The sequence below is a fragment of the Leptopilina boulardi genome, unplaced genomic scaffold (genome assembly GCF_019393585.1).
Source record: "Leptopilina boulardi isolate dan_hultmark-lab unplaced genomic scaffold, ZJU_Lbou_2.1 LbouV2_384, whole genome shotgun sequence".
Taxonomy (NCBI): domain Eukaryota; kingdom Metazoa; phylum Arthropoda; class Insecta; order Hymenoptera; family Figitidae; genus Leptopilina; species Leptopilina boulardi.
In genome coordinates this window covers 1,834,916-1,849,960 of record NW_026137956.1, presented here as the reverse complement: position 1 = coordinate 1,849,960, position 15,045 = coordinate 1,834,916, and the positions used below count along the sequence as shown (strand labels likewise).

The 15,045-nt window shown below is 25.0% G+C and overlaps 2 protein-coding genes across 4 annotated transcripts in view; one reads left to right on the top strand and one right to left on the bottom strand.

Annotated features, from left to right (window-relative positions):
* LOC127288289 (acyl-CoA Delta-9 desaturase-like) overlaps positions 1 to 14,439 on the bottom strand; it is a 40,928-nt gene extending 26,489 nt beyond the window's left edge. Inside the window, exon 1 of one of the 2 annotated variants that reach the window (XM_051315660.1) lies at positions 14,292 to 14,439. The gene's annotated coding sequence lies outside the window, so the exon portion shown is untranslated. Of the gene's footprint in view, positions 1 to 7,745; positions 8,267 to 14,291 lie in introns of those variants that run through there. The other variant, XM_051315659.1, reaches the window with a different exon arrangement.
* LOC127288287 (acyl-CoA Delta-9 desaturase-like) overlaps positions 1 to 15,045 on the top strand; it is an 87,393-nt gene that overhangs the window by 13,738 nt on the left and 58,610 nt on the right. Inside the window, exon 1 of one of the 2 annotated variants that reach the window (XM_051315654.1) lies at positions 14,397 to 14,514. The exons of the other annotated variant lie outside the window; for it this stretch is intronic. The gene's annotated coding sequence lies outside the window, so the exon portion shown is untranslated. Of the gene's footprint in view, positions 1 to 14,396; positions 14,515 to 15,045 lie in introns of those variants that run through there. 2 annotated transcript variants of the gene reach the window in all.

Genomic DNA, 15,045 nt, shown 5'->3' with positions numbered 1-15,045 from the left:
GAAACATTATCGGTAACGATTACGCGTTACTGTTTAAAAAAAGTATGTTAACAAATTATTTTTAAAAAAATGTATTGGTCACGATTAGCGATACTTTTTACAAAAAGTAACGGTAACGCGTCACTTTTTAAAAATAGTTACAGTAAAGATTGTATGTTACTGCATAGAAAAAGTAACGGTAACGCGTTACTCGTTAAAAAAAGTAACTGTTCCCACAGCACATTACTGTTTAGAAAAAGTAATCCTATTGATAAAGAGGGGGGCCGGTGGTTATAAAAAAAATAAAATATTGTTAACTTATTTTATGGAGGGCCCCTTATTAATAATACCACCCTTTATATGATACATTTTATTGTAGTCGAGTAATTGATTTTATCAATTTTATTAAAAAGTATTACGCATGTAACTCATAAAGCTGTGGTTTGATTTTTTTATAATAAGAGACTAAGTACATATTATTTATAATAAAAACATTTTCTTGTCTCTTTTCATTTCTAATGTTGGACATATAACGAATTTGAGAGATAATATCCTTGAGTGCAAGGACACTTACTGTAAACAGGCCCGACAATCTGTTCTCATTTATTGTTGTTTACATATTTGGAACGGAATAAAATTCCTAAATAATTAATTTTATTCTGTACTTATAGCACGAAAATAAATACCTGTAAATTTTTGTTTTGTACCTTGGCACGGAATTAAATATACAACTATTTTTGTTCCATGCCTTGGCACAGAACTGAATATATAACCATTTTTGTTTCGTGCCTCGGCACGAAACTAAATATGTAACTACTTTCGTTCCATGCCTCGGCACGGAACTAAATATTTAACCATTTTCGTTTCGTGCCACGGCACAGAACTGAATATACAACTATTTTCGTTCCATGCCCTGGCACGGAACTAAATATATATACATTTTCGTTTCGTGCCTCGGCACGGAACTGAATACACAACCATTTTTGTTCCGTCCCTTGGCACGGAACAAAATATGTAAATATTTTTATTCCGTGGCACTGGCACGGAACAGAACAAAAATGACATTTCCGGACACATCCCTGATTTTTAATTAAATAATTTTTATTTTTTATAAACTGCTGTCTGCCAACTGAAAATTCCTATATGAAATCCTATATTGTTTTCTTTATATCATTCTATGTGAAATCTTAAATATAAATATTTCAGAATCTACATGAAATCCTTATATGATTTCTTATGTTCAAATCAATCATATATATGATCTCACGTGAGGATTTTCAATATGATTTCATGTCAGATAATTTGTAATAATTTTTTATTCAAGAATCGAAAAAAGATTTGATGTATGATTTGATATAGGAAAATTTCTGGTTAAGGATTGAGCAATGAATTTTGGTATGTTTTTTAGTGAGAAAACACGAAGGAAATTGGCATAAGAAATTGAAAGAAAAAATATGACCAGAAAAAATTGTAGGATTTCACGTAGGAATTTACATAATTTATTACCTAATAATACGTTTATAAGAATTTACATCGAATCCTACTTCAAATCATGTCTCAATTTCCTATATGATTTTTCATAGGATCCTATATAGTTTCTTACATGACACATAGGATTTTATGTGGATTTTAATATATGAATTTATGTGAGATCCTATATAAGATCCTATATGAGAATTTTCAGTAGGGTAGAGCAGAGTGCGGTAGTTGACGAGAATTATACCAAATGGCCAGTGGGGATTTTGTCGAGTTATGGGTTGCAAATTATTATCTCTTTCTATCCCTTATACGCTTGTTTCATATTTTTCTATCCTGCAGTCTATCCACTTATTTCAATTTTTATTCGTCTTACACTGAAAAAACTTAACTTGAAGTTTAAAAAACATTTAATTGTAAACACATACAATGTTAAAATCATGGAATTGTTATAACTCATAAAAATATATATATATATACACAATTTCTTTGAATAAAAATATATACAAATTTTTGTCACATTTCACATCTATGACGTAATATATTTCTCATGTTTTATCTCAAGAGTAAATATAGATAAAATTTGTTCAAGTAGACAAGACACTTTTCAACGGCCAGGTGATAATCTATATGAGTTATCTATTAAGTAAATAAGAGAAAAAACAACTTTTTTTTTTAAATATCAAATATATATATGATAAGCCCATCATTTAATTGATATGTATACGGAATTAAATTGCTACATTGTTAATAAGTGCAATTAATTAATTAATTAATTAATTAGTCAATTTATTAATTTTGAAAAATTTATTTTGCCTTAATATCTAAATTTTCTCTAATTTTTATGACTAACAATATTTCAACAAATTCTAGTATAACTAATACTGAACTTGTATATAGTAGAAGTTAGTGAATTCTTATAGTAAAATTTAATTAACGTTCATGGCAAAAAGTACACAACTACAATGGCACAAATTACACAGCCCCACAAAAAAAAAGTGTCATGTACTTTTGAGCGGAATTCCCTAACCCTATGTATTTTGACGCGCTGAACACGAATCTCAAGTCCGTTTTGCTCCATCACGTTAGGATTTTTTTCTAACCTCAAAAAACATGTCGGATTTTGGGTAGGAGATTTTTTTAAAAATTGATGTATTAACTTCAAACTTGGTATCTGGGTTTTTTTGTGTCGCTGATTACAAATCTGAAGTAAGATTTTCAAAATCCAAAATGGCGGATCCAATATGGCAGACGAATTTTGAAAAAATTTTAAGATTTACTCTCTAAATTTGAATTACTAAAAAAGTTTACATTTTGCTTCTCAATTAGTAAAATTTTACTAATTATTAGTAACTTTTACAAACAATTAGTAAAATTTAACTAATTCTAAAGCAAAAAGTAAGTCACTAATTTAAATTAGTAAACATTTTTATTAATTCAGATTTAGAGAGTACTTCAAACTTGGTATCTAGGGGTTTTTTGGGTCGCTGATTACGAATCTGATTTCAGATTTCCGAAATTCGATATGTCTGATTAAATATTAAGAAATTATTTTTAAAAAATTGTCAGATTTTTATGAAATTTGGTATCTACATGTTGTCTAAGTCTCTGACAAGTAACACTAGGGAAGTGCCGTACGCCATTTTTTGTGAAACTTGGCAGTTTTGTAGTTTTTTGAAAACAATTTGACACGTATTTTTTTGTTTTTCCCCAAAAGTTGATTTAAGGCGGGAACTACCCTTGATTTTTTTTTTGGGAGGGGGACATTATTTTACGAAATTTTTTAAAAGTTAATGTTCAATAGTGTATCTAGGGGTTTTTTGGGTCGCAGATTACGAATCTGATGTCAGATTTCAAAAATTCAAAATGCATATCCAACATGGACTTCTGTCGGCCATATTAGATACGCCATTTTCAATTTTTGAAAACTGGCATCAGATTCGTAATCAGCGACCCAAAAAATCCCGAGATACACTATTGCACATTAATTTTTGAAAAATTTCGTAAAATAATGTCCCCCTACCAAAAAAAAAATTCAACGGGTAGTTGTCCCCCCATAAATCAGCTTTTGGGGAAAAACAAAACATACGTGTCAAATTGTTTTCAAAAAACTACAAAACTGCCAAGTTTCAGAAAAATCGGCGTATGGCACAATTCCCTAGTGTTACTTGTCAGCAACTTAGAAAACCTGTAGATATATCAAATTTCATAATAATCTGACAATTTTTTAAAAATAATTCCTCAATATTGAATCAGACATATCGAATTTCGGAAATACATAGAATTAGGGTATTCCGGTCAAAAGTACATGACACTTTTTTTTTTTTTGTGGTGCTGTGTTATTATTCAAAGGCGCTATTTAACTTTAAAGTAAATGCAAAAATTTTTTAATCTTTGATGAATATTTTATAAATTAATTTTTTTTAAATGTATTCTTTCCTAAATATTATATTCAATTCAGTGGAAAAATGCAGAAAACTTGACTATAATTTTTTAACATTTTTTTTTTTATATCTAAATATGTGAAACGCTTATCGAATTACAATTATTACAAAAAACATATGTACAAAATTATTTTAAATAGAAATATAAAATACCAAGAATTTATAATAATAAACGATTGACAATCATGTTACATGAAACTAAATATCACAGGCTAAAAGTTCGTCGAAAAAAAAATATTCTCGCTAATTCAATAAGATGATTTAGCAGAATTCTGTGTCCCAATGAAAATGTTTTTATAAAATAAATTTTAACGACAAGGTCAAACTATTGCTTTTTTTTACAAAATTTTATAGTAAAAAAATAAAAGCAACAAAAACTTTTTATTATTGTTCAATAAAAAAATATTTTATTGATTTATAAATATTGATCGATTTTTATTTACTAAACAAAATTTATTATTTTACAATTTAAAAAAAGAAAAAAAAATATTTTAAATCTTTTTTTTTTAATCATTTTTACACTCGGAAAATGTTCATATTTTAACAAAATATAGTATATTAATTATAAAAGAAACGTAAAAAGAATATTTTTCTCTTCTGATTCGTTAAATAACTATATTTATTTGAACCAAATGAAAATTGTTTAAAACTTAAATTATTTATTCAGTTGAGTTGAATAAATATTTTGTTCTCTAAAATATATATTGAGGAAAAATCAAAACAATAGGAATGTATATTTTTGAAAATTAATAAAATTTCGATTAAATTTTCAATCATTTTTTATCGTAAAAAAAAGAAAGATTAATGGTAAAAGCCATAAAGAATTTGTGAGATTTAATAAACGATATTTTGTGAAATTAGCATACATTAAATAATTTTTAATCTGAAATTAAGTACAATATAAAATTTCTGTCAATCGCAAATGTGCAATTAAGAGCAATTAGTTAATGAAAAAAAAAAAACTGACGTTATATAGTAGCTTTAAGATAACAATTGACGTCATTTTTTTTCATTGAAGCCAATTGGATGCCATTGCTCGCTAAATTTGCACTATTCAAGAATATATATTTTAGTTTTTTTAAGTTTTAATATTATTTATACAAGAGCATACGCATTTATTTTCTATAAACACAACTCAAATGAGATATATGATGCCTTCCACTTTGTCAACTGTGCTTTAAACAATTTATTATCTATTACCGCATATATTATGTGAATAATGTATAAAATGTATAAATGATAAAAATTTCGTTCATTGTCAATGTTAAAAAAAATTAATAAGTTCCTGAATAAAATATAGAAAGAAATAGAAATTACTGTAAATTTTTACTATTTAAAATTTATTCTCTTCTATTAATATTAAGGGTAATGAATACATCATTTGTGGGAAAAAATTTACAGCCACCTATGAGCGGTCAGTCGAATTAAAATACGATGCGCAGAAATTTTCACGCAAAGCGCGGTAATATTTGAAAAATTTCGAAATTATTTCAATGATTATTTTATCAAAAATAGATTTTTTTTAATTATATATAATATAATTTTATAATTATATAATAATAAATATAATTTCATCTTTATAATAATATATTAATTCAATGTTAAATAAAAATACATTTTTTTAATTACTGAGGCTTTCTTATTAATAATAATGGATATGTATGTTTTCGATAAAAAAATTATATTCTGTGCTTGGTTCGATTTTTCTTTATTAAATGTTTTTTTAATTTTTTAAATTTTATTTAAACAAAAACGAATTTATCTATTATTTACAAAATTTTTTTTGTTAATAACCAAAGTTTCAGGAATTCAACTATATTATAAATTTCATTAAGCAAAATAAAATTTTTTGATTTTTTATATATATATTATTTCTTATAAAAGATAATGTAACAAGAAACTATAACCAATTGTTACGTACACGAGATAAGAGTTCTTTGAGAAAGTGGAATAAACGAGTTTGACATGTTCTTCTAAACACATTGTAAATCAACTTTGAAATATATGTACATATTTCCTACTTTTCTCATGAAAATATCAATATATATTCCATTTTAAATTTCAATTTTCAGTAACACAATAATTTTAAATGCTTACGTCAAGAAAATTTTAGGTTATGTTTATAGTGATAGTTTTACCTTGAAAAAAGAGTTGTTTTTTTTAATTAAATAAAATCAAAATTAATTTTTAATTAATTTTTTGAATGTGAGAAAGACTTAAACATAAATTTTATTAAAAGTTAATCCACTGTAAGTATTTTTACTCCAAATATCACAAATATAACCTAAAATTTTTTCTATGTAATGTCCCTTTTCTCGTCCAGCGTCACATATATTTTTCTCAGAGTCAAATAAATATTTATTTGTATCAAATAAATTTTATTTGATAAAAATTCTTATTTGTGTTAAATAAAAAGTCATCAGACTTTGAGACAAATATATTTTTATTTGACACAAATATTTTGTTTTGTCTCAAATGAACGCAAGTAACAGATTTCTGTGGATGTATACAAGTGAAACAAAAAATTGAGAGTCAAATTATAACAAAAAAATTTTTTAATTTATTTTTGAAAATTTTTTCTTAAATATTATTTTATCAATAATATTATTGTATTATTAATATAAATCATATTTGCAAAAATATTTTCAAAAATGAATTTATCTGGTTTTGTTTGTATTCAATTCAATTTTTAATAAATCTTAGTTAAAAAAAATTTAATAAATAAATAGAAGAACAATAATTATTAAATTTAAATAAATTATATTAAAATTAAACAATAATTACAAAAATAATAATTATCACAGTTATAGGTAATAAATTTAAATATAATTTATAAATTACAATTAAATAAATTGTTTAAAAAAAATCGAAATAACAAATATATTTTTTTAAACGTTAAAGTTTTTTTTTGTGATTTTCCAATATATATATATATATATATTACCTCACTAATCGATTCATTAAAAATTCAATATGACACATTTACATCTTAAAATAAACATATATTATGAATAGGTGTGAATTTTTAATCTTACTAGACTTTAAATAATATTAAAAGAAAATCAAAAATATCGATTTTATTTTTTGCATATTTTTTAAATCTATTTTACTAAAAAGAACAAAAATAAAAAAATTTATTTTTTATTTCTCGAAACTATTTTATAAAAAGAATAAAAATAAAAAATTTTATTTTTTATTTCTCGAAACTATTTTATAAAAAAAGGAAAAATAACCATTTTTATTTTATATTTTTCAAATTTTTTTTTTATTTATTTAACAAACGTATAGGGGCAAAGGCTCTTGAAATATATGAGCAATAAATCTATGTAAACAACCGTGCTGCGGTTTTTTTTATATGAAAAAGCCAAAAATAAATTTTTTTTTTTAATGTTTTAATTCTATTTTATGAAAAAAGTAAAAATAGATATATAAATTCGAAACTATTATAAAAAATTGAAAAAAAATATTTTAAAAAAATAATATTGATAAATAAATAAATAAATAATAATTTATAAATTTATATTTTACAAAATGTTTAATAATTTGAAAACAAAATAATTTTAATCGGAAATATTTTGGTAAAATATTTTTTAAAAAAGCACTTGTAAAAGGAATTTTTTTTTATGTTAATTTTTTATTTATATATATATATATATTTTTTTTTTTTTATATATTTAAAAAAAATTCTAACACAACAATTGAAATAATAATCCTCATATAATAACCATATGTAAAAATAAAAATTAGCGTCGTTTACGATGGGGTTAAAAAAATTGAATTTAACTGCGAGAATAATTAACGAGGCAGGTGAACTATTAAACTACCAATTTATACATAAATAAATACCTGGATTAATTAAGTTCCATATATACTCGAAATGAGAGTTTGTATTAATGAAAGTCTTAAAGGCACACGTGTTTCTCAAGAATCTGATCGAATGTAAATATTACTCATCACAATGATAATATAAAAGCATTGAATTTGAAAATTTGTAATTCTTTTTAAAAATATTTATATACAAAATAAATATATCTATACAATTTCTTATATAATAAAAGAAAACCACTGAACAAGATAAATATTGGAGACACTTTTTAGTATACAAAATTGTTTCTTTTTTTTTTCTTCTAATTTTACACACTGAGAATAGAATTTTTCACATTAGAGATGAAATTATGTTTTTTTAAAAAAGGCATTATTTTTATTTTATTTTTTTTTTTTAAATAAAGAACACAATAAATAATGAATAATCCTTTTTCAATATAGTTTGTAACGTATACTCTCTTTGCGGAGCTGTGCGCAAAGGATCTGCGTGCGTAGAGTATAACCACGATTACAAACGAAGAAAGACTGATCGTATATAAGTTTGAGAGAAACCGGCCGGTGATCCAAGCATGAAAACTACTACCTATACTATACTATACTATATATATGTGTCTATGTATATGTATTAAGTAACTATATACAAGAGAGATTGTAACACATTTATCAAACGAATTGGTTCGAATGGTGCGCCGTCTCAGTCCGCCATATTAGTTCCGCGATGATGAATTTTTATTTTACGCACCAAAAAAAAAAATAAAAAAAAAGTAATCTCACAAATATTATATAATTTTACAAATCATGTAATATTGTTTTTCTTCAAATTAATAGAAAAATAATATATAAAATTTTTTAATTTTCTTACTAAAATTTTTGTAATATTCTTTTACTTAAAAAAAACAGAATTTTTCCTTTCAATTCAAGAGGATACAGTTTTCCTTTTCGATTATCAATTATTATCATTTATATATTTACAATGCAGTATAATTATTATCAGTCCACCTCTTTTTTTAAAAAAAAAAAGATTAGAAAATAAGTGTCAATAATTTATGAGAAACTTAGAATCTGAAATATTTTTCCCTTTTAATTCATGTTAAAATTGATAAAATTCTGAGAGATTTGAGATTTGTTCAGAAATTCGAATTTGACGTAATATACAACACTCTCTTTAAATCCACAGAAAATTAAAAGGCATTAAAATAAGCTGCAACGCTTCTTATTTTAATCCAATTTTGCTTATTTTAATCCATTTTGGTATTAAAATAAGCAAAATTGGATTAAAATAATAAGCGTTGCAGCTTATTTTAATGCCTTTTAATTTTCTGTGTCTGCATTAGTAGTTTTCTACTAATTAAAGAGTGCTGATTCGTTTATCAATTGAATTAGTAACAGTTTTGACTCTTTTTTTAGTAGAAAGCTACTAATTGCTAGTAGAAAACTACTAATTTATGAAGTAAGTCGTATTTTTTACTATTTCAAATTAGTACCCCCACTTGGAAAGATTTCCCGGAAAGTGCCCCCTAGAGGTTCTATCAGAATTCCGACGGAATTTCCGGGACGCATGATTATGTTCTAAAAATCATTAGTCATAATTTACATTTTATCGAATTTTATTTGTCCTAATTAGTTTTGAGCCGAATTTTAATTTGTTCGAAATAGCATTTGGCATAATTTTCACCAATACGATTTTCTATATGGCAGAATTTTTATATAACGGAAAATTCAACTCACAGAATTTTTATTTCTTCGAATTTTTATTTGTCAGAATTTTTATTTGCTCGAATTTTCATTTAACATAATCGGCATTTTAAAGAATTTTTATTGGGTAGAATTTCATTGAATAGAATTTTCATTTAGATGAATTTTCATTTGTTCGAATTATTATTTGATATAATTTCCATATAATCGATTTTTCATACTACAGAATTTTTACTTAACCGACAAATCATTTAATAGAATTTCTAATTGATAGAATTTTCATTTGTCCGAATTTTCAAATGGCCGAACAAACAATCGACAGAAAGATTTCGGCGCGATTTTTAAAATCAACCAATCAAAAATTATTCATAAAATTGTGATTGGTTGATTTTAAAAATCGCGCTGAAATCTTTCTGTCGATTGTTTGTTCGGCCATTTGAAAATTCTATCAATTAGAAATTCTATTAAATGATTTGTCGGTTAAGTAAAAATTCTGTAGTATGAAAAATCGATTATATGGAAATTATATCAAATAATAATTCAAACAATTGAAAATTCATCTAAATGAAAAATCTATTCAATGAAATTCTACCCAATAAAAATTCTTTAAAATGCCGGTTATGTTAAATGAAAATTCGAGCAAATAAAAATTCTGACAAATAAAAATTCGAAGAAATAATAATTCTGTGAGTTGAATTTTCCGTTATATAAAAATTCTGCCATATAGAAAATCGGGTTGATGAAAATTATGCCAAATGCTATTTCGAACAAATTAAAATTCGGCTCAAAACTAATTAGGACAAATAAAATTCAATAAAATGTAAATTATGACTAATGATTTTTAGAACATAATCATGCGTCCCGAAATTCCAACGTAATTCCGTCGGAATTTCATCGGAGTTCCAAAGAATATCCGATGGGATTCCGATGGAGTTCCGATGGAGTTCCGATTAATTTTTTTCAAAATTTTTAGAGTCCTAATTCCGTCGGAATCCCATCGGAAATTTTTTGGAACTCCGATGGTATTCCGACGGAATTACGTTGGAAGTTGCGGCGGAATTCTGATAGAACCTCCAGGGGGCACTTTCCGGGGAATCTTTCCAAGTGGGCCATAAAAATTCCCTAAGTGCAAAATTCCACGACTGCCAATGTGGCCCCAATATTGGCGGGCAACTCGTTCCAGTACTGGGACAGTATTTTCGGGAAACTCGTCCCGTTACTGGACCAATATTGGCATCGATTGTCAGAAATTTTAATATTCCAAACTTGGAGCAAATCTCGTCTCATTGGCAAATTAAAATTTCCGAGAATCGGTGCCAATATTGGCCCAGTAATGGGACGAGTTTCCCGCCAATACTGTCCCAGTACTGGAACGAGTTGTTCGCCAATACTGGGCCAATCTTGGGCCACGCCTAATTTCATTACTGGGCCAATATTGGCACCGATTTTTAGAAATTGTAATTTGTCAAACTTGAGCCGAATATCGTTCCATTACTGCTCAGTGGAAAAAGTTTTGAATCTTTTACAGCAAATTTTTTTTACCAATGATAAAATGATTATTGGCTTAATAATGGGGCAACAATGGCCAATGTGTTGTATCTATTATGATAAATTGTCTTTGCCAATATAGAGACGAATCTCGGCCCCGCTATGGCGTATCAGTGGCAGAAGTGTTTAATCTTTTGCGACAAATTATCTTCTTTAATAATAAGACGAATGTCGGAGCATTAATGGCAAAAGTGTAATCATTTGCGACAAATTATCATCTCTAATAGTGAGACGAATCTCGGCCTAATAATGGCGCATTAATGGCTAAATTGTATCCTCAGATGCAGCTTAACAAAATATTTTTACATTAAAATACCCATGTCCGCGTAGTGTAGTGTTTAGCGTGTTAGACTTCGAAGCGTTAGGTTGCGAGTTCAATCCCCGTGAGGTAGAAAATTTTCCATGTTTATTTATTTAAACTTACAAGGGTTCACAAACACGTTATCTATCAGAACTTTTGTTATAAATGTATAATGAATTATTTATAGTTAATTAATTAATAATTATAATTAAAAAAATTTTAATTCCCAGATAGCACAGCAAAGCTTACTGCAAGCTCCAAATGACCCACCTAAACCAAGCTTGCGTGTTAAGCTTACCGAAAGATTGCAATGCAAGGTTACTGCAAGATTGCAGGTTTAAAGCTGAGCAATCTTGCAGTCACCTTACACTGCAATCTTTCGGTAAGTTTAACATGCAAGTTTGGGTCAGGTGGGACATTTGAAGCTTGCAGTAAGCTTGCGTTAAGTTTACCGTGCAAGGTTATCAATATTGCGCGGCAAGCTTGCCGCAAGGTTGCTACAAAATTACGTGCTATCTGGGCTTGCAGAAAAAAAATTAATTTTTAAAATTATCTTTCTGATTTTCTAATTTTTTACACACTTTAACAACCGATATAATTTTTCAAGGCAAACATGTGTCTTAAAATATGTTTGTAAATAATTTTAATTTTAATAATGAAAAAGAACCATGAAAATAAGCACACGAGCGTAAAAAAAAAACATTAATTATTGTATCCGTAGAAGTTAACAAAAATAAATAATTGAAAATTGTATTTTTTAAAAACATCTACAGGTAATAGAAAAAAAAATAATTATATTTATGATTCTTAAAAAAAAAATTTTTTTGACTCAAATAATAGGTTACTTGACTTTTATCAAATAAATATTTATTTAAATTAAATAATTATTATTATTAAATTATTGGTTTAAATACGCAGTTTATTCGGTTTATTTAAATATTTATTTGATAATAGTCAAGTATAACTGATTACTTAATTCAAATAACGTTTTTTTAAACAAATTTTTAACATTAATTATTACTATTATTATTATTATTATTATAAATTACAATTTTTTTATAGAATTAAATTATTTATACTTAATTTTGGTGCCTTCTGAAAATTCACAATTCTGGCGATTTTAATAATAAGATAATGAGAAAATTTCTTTAAATTTGAGAATAAGAATAATTTTGTGACTATGATAAAATAATTTTGTGACATAATGAGATTATGAGAAAATTCCTCTAAATTTGAGTGGAATAATTTTGTGACAAAATCTGTGAGAAAATAAAAAGTATGGCGTAAGAAGACAGTTATATATATATATATATATATATATATATATATATATATATATATATATATATATATAGTGAGACAGAGACACTTTGCACTCCTTGGACTTGTTCATAGCAAAAACCTTGGATAGTTAAAGTAGAAAAAATAGTGTGAGTATTTTATATATACACAAGTGAGGTAACTGAATGTAAGTGTGTATGTGAGTATTGTTAAAAGTGAATGATCCTCAGAAACTCAGGAAAAAATTTTTTTTCTTCTCATACTGTACTAAGACCTTTAATTAAAATTTAATGAATCTATTATTATAGGCTAATATTATGATTCAAAAATACTTTTAAAAAAAAATTGGTTTTTAATAACCAACTTAGAATGCTGTAAATTTACAAAAATTTGTAAAATTACAAGCAAAAGATACAATTTTTATTGATTAACAATAAATATATTTAATAATAAATTACAAATATATTATAATATAATTATATTTTAATTATAAATATATTTAGTTACTTCCAATAAATTTTTTCGCAACTATTTCAGTTAATAATTTTACAATACTATTGTATCAAATATTGTCAAATTCACAAATATAAACAAAATCAGTTTTCAAAAATCCAAAATGGCGGATCCAAAATGGTGGACAATTAAAAAAAATTATATTTATATAAAAATTTTACATTTATTTTTATATTTATTAAAAATATTTTCCACAGCAAAAATAAAAATAAAATTTTAAGAATCATAAAACCAATTTTAATTATTATTTAGACATTAATAATAATTAAAATGTTAATTATTTTCGAAAAAAATTTGCAAATTAAGAAGAATGATTAAAATTAAACTTTTTTTAAATATATACATAAGGTGATTTTTATGTTTCGGATCCACTAAAAAAAATTTTTTTTTTCTTTTTTTAAACAAAAAAAATTTAAAAATCACCCTGTGTAGGTACTTATATTACCTATGACAAATTAACTGAAAAGAAAATTGATAAGATAAACTTTTATGCAATATATTTAAATTTCATTGCAAATAAATACTTGATTATTATCTAAAATTATATGTACATACATAAAAAGGCATTTCATGTGAATAATTGTTATTAAAAAATAATTTTTAATTTTTATATAAGTTTTTTTTTACAAAAAAAATAAAAAATATTTCATGAAGTAAAATATTTTATTTTATGAACAAAATTTAATTTATTTTATAAACTTTTTTTTTTTTATAAGCTAATGTTTTATTTTATAAACAAAATATTTTTGTTTTATAAACAAATATTTTATTTTATTAAAAAAAAATTTATTTTATAAAATATGATAAATGTTATAATTATTGTAATTTTTGTATATTTAAAATTGTCCTCCTTAATACAGATAAGTTATTGAAACACGTGTTTCTTTGTTACTATATTATATGGCAGTAAATTAAAAATATGAAAATTGTATAATTTTTCATTAATTATTACTTACTAATTTAGTAATTATTAATAAATCATTGTTAAGTGTTAATTATTAATTACTAATTACTAATTACTAATTATTAACGGCTTTTTCTTTCTAAAATTCGATTTTTAGAATTTTTCAGACACTCCATCTTTCTTATAATACACAACATATATCCCACGAGGTGAATGAATATACGCTCATAATAAATATGTATACACTTATATATTTATATACCATTGAATAAAATTAAAAGCGATCATGAATGGAATATGAAAACAGAATCAAAATTTCACTTACAGTCTCACAAATACATTTGCGCGTATAACATAAAAAATGTCACGTGTGTGGCACTTTTAAACAATTTTAAAACTTTGGGAAAAAAAAAGACTTTCAGTTTCCCTGCCGGATTGTAACTGCCGGGTGTATAGAGTGTTTGCTGCTTATATTAAGAATTTCCGTCGCAGGTATATAGACGTTTTCAAATGGAAGCGTGTCTATGTTTCCCTTAGTGAAATTTTCTGTAAGTTTATTTTTAAGGTCTTCCTTGAAGTCCTATACACTTTGAGTTCCTCTCTATATACATAGTATATACACGCGAGTATCCCCAACTGTGTTTCTATACACTATTGAGAATTTGTAACAATAGTCTTATCTATGCAATTAAAATTTATTTTTGTTTTATATATTTTATTTTATGATCACCAAGGACAGAAAATGCATTTTGAAAAAAGAAAATTTTAACAACTGTTTTTTTTTATTATTATTTTTTTAAATGTTTTAAATTGGTAAAAAAAATTTAATTTATGCAAATATTTGCTTTATTTTAATTTAGGGTCAGTTGGGGTAAATGGGGAAAAAATCGCTATTTTTGACAAATTACGTAAGTTTCTTCCTTTAGAAGGTAATATTTGCGGGTTTATTTTTTTTAAAGTTGTTATTTAGGTTCCCAGGATTAATTTTGTGCAGCAGAAAAAAATTTAGATAAGCTTTAAATGCATAAAACTAACTGTCCCCATTTACCCCAAAATTTAGAAAATTTCATAAAATTCGG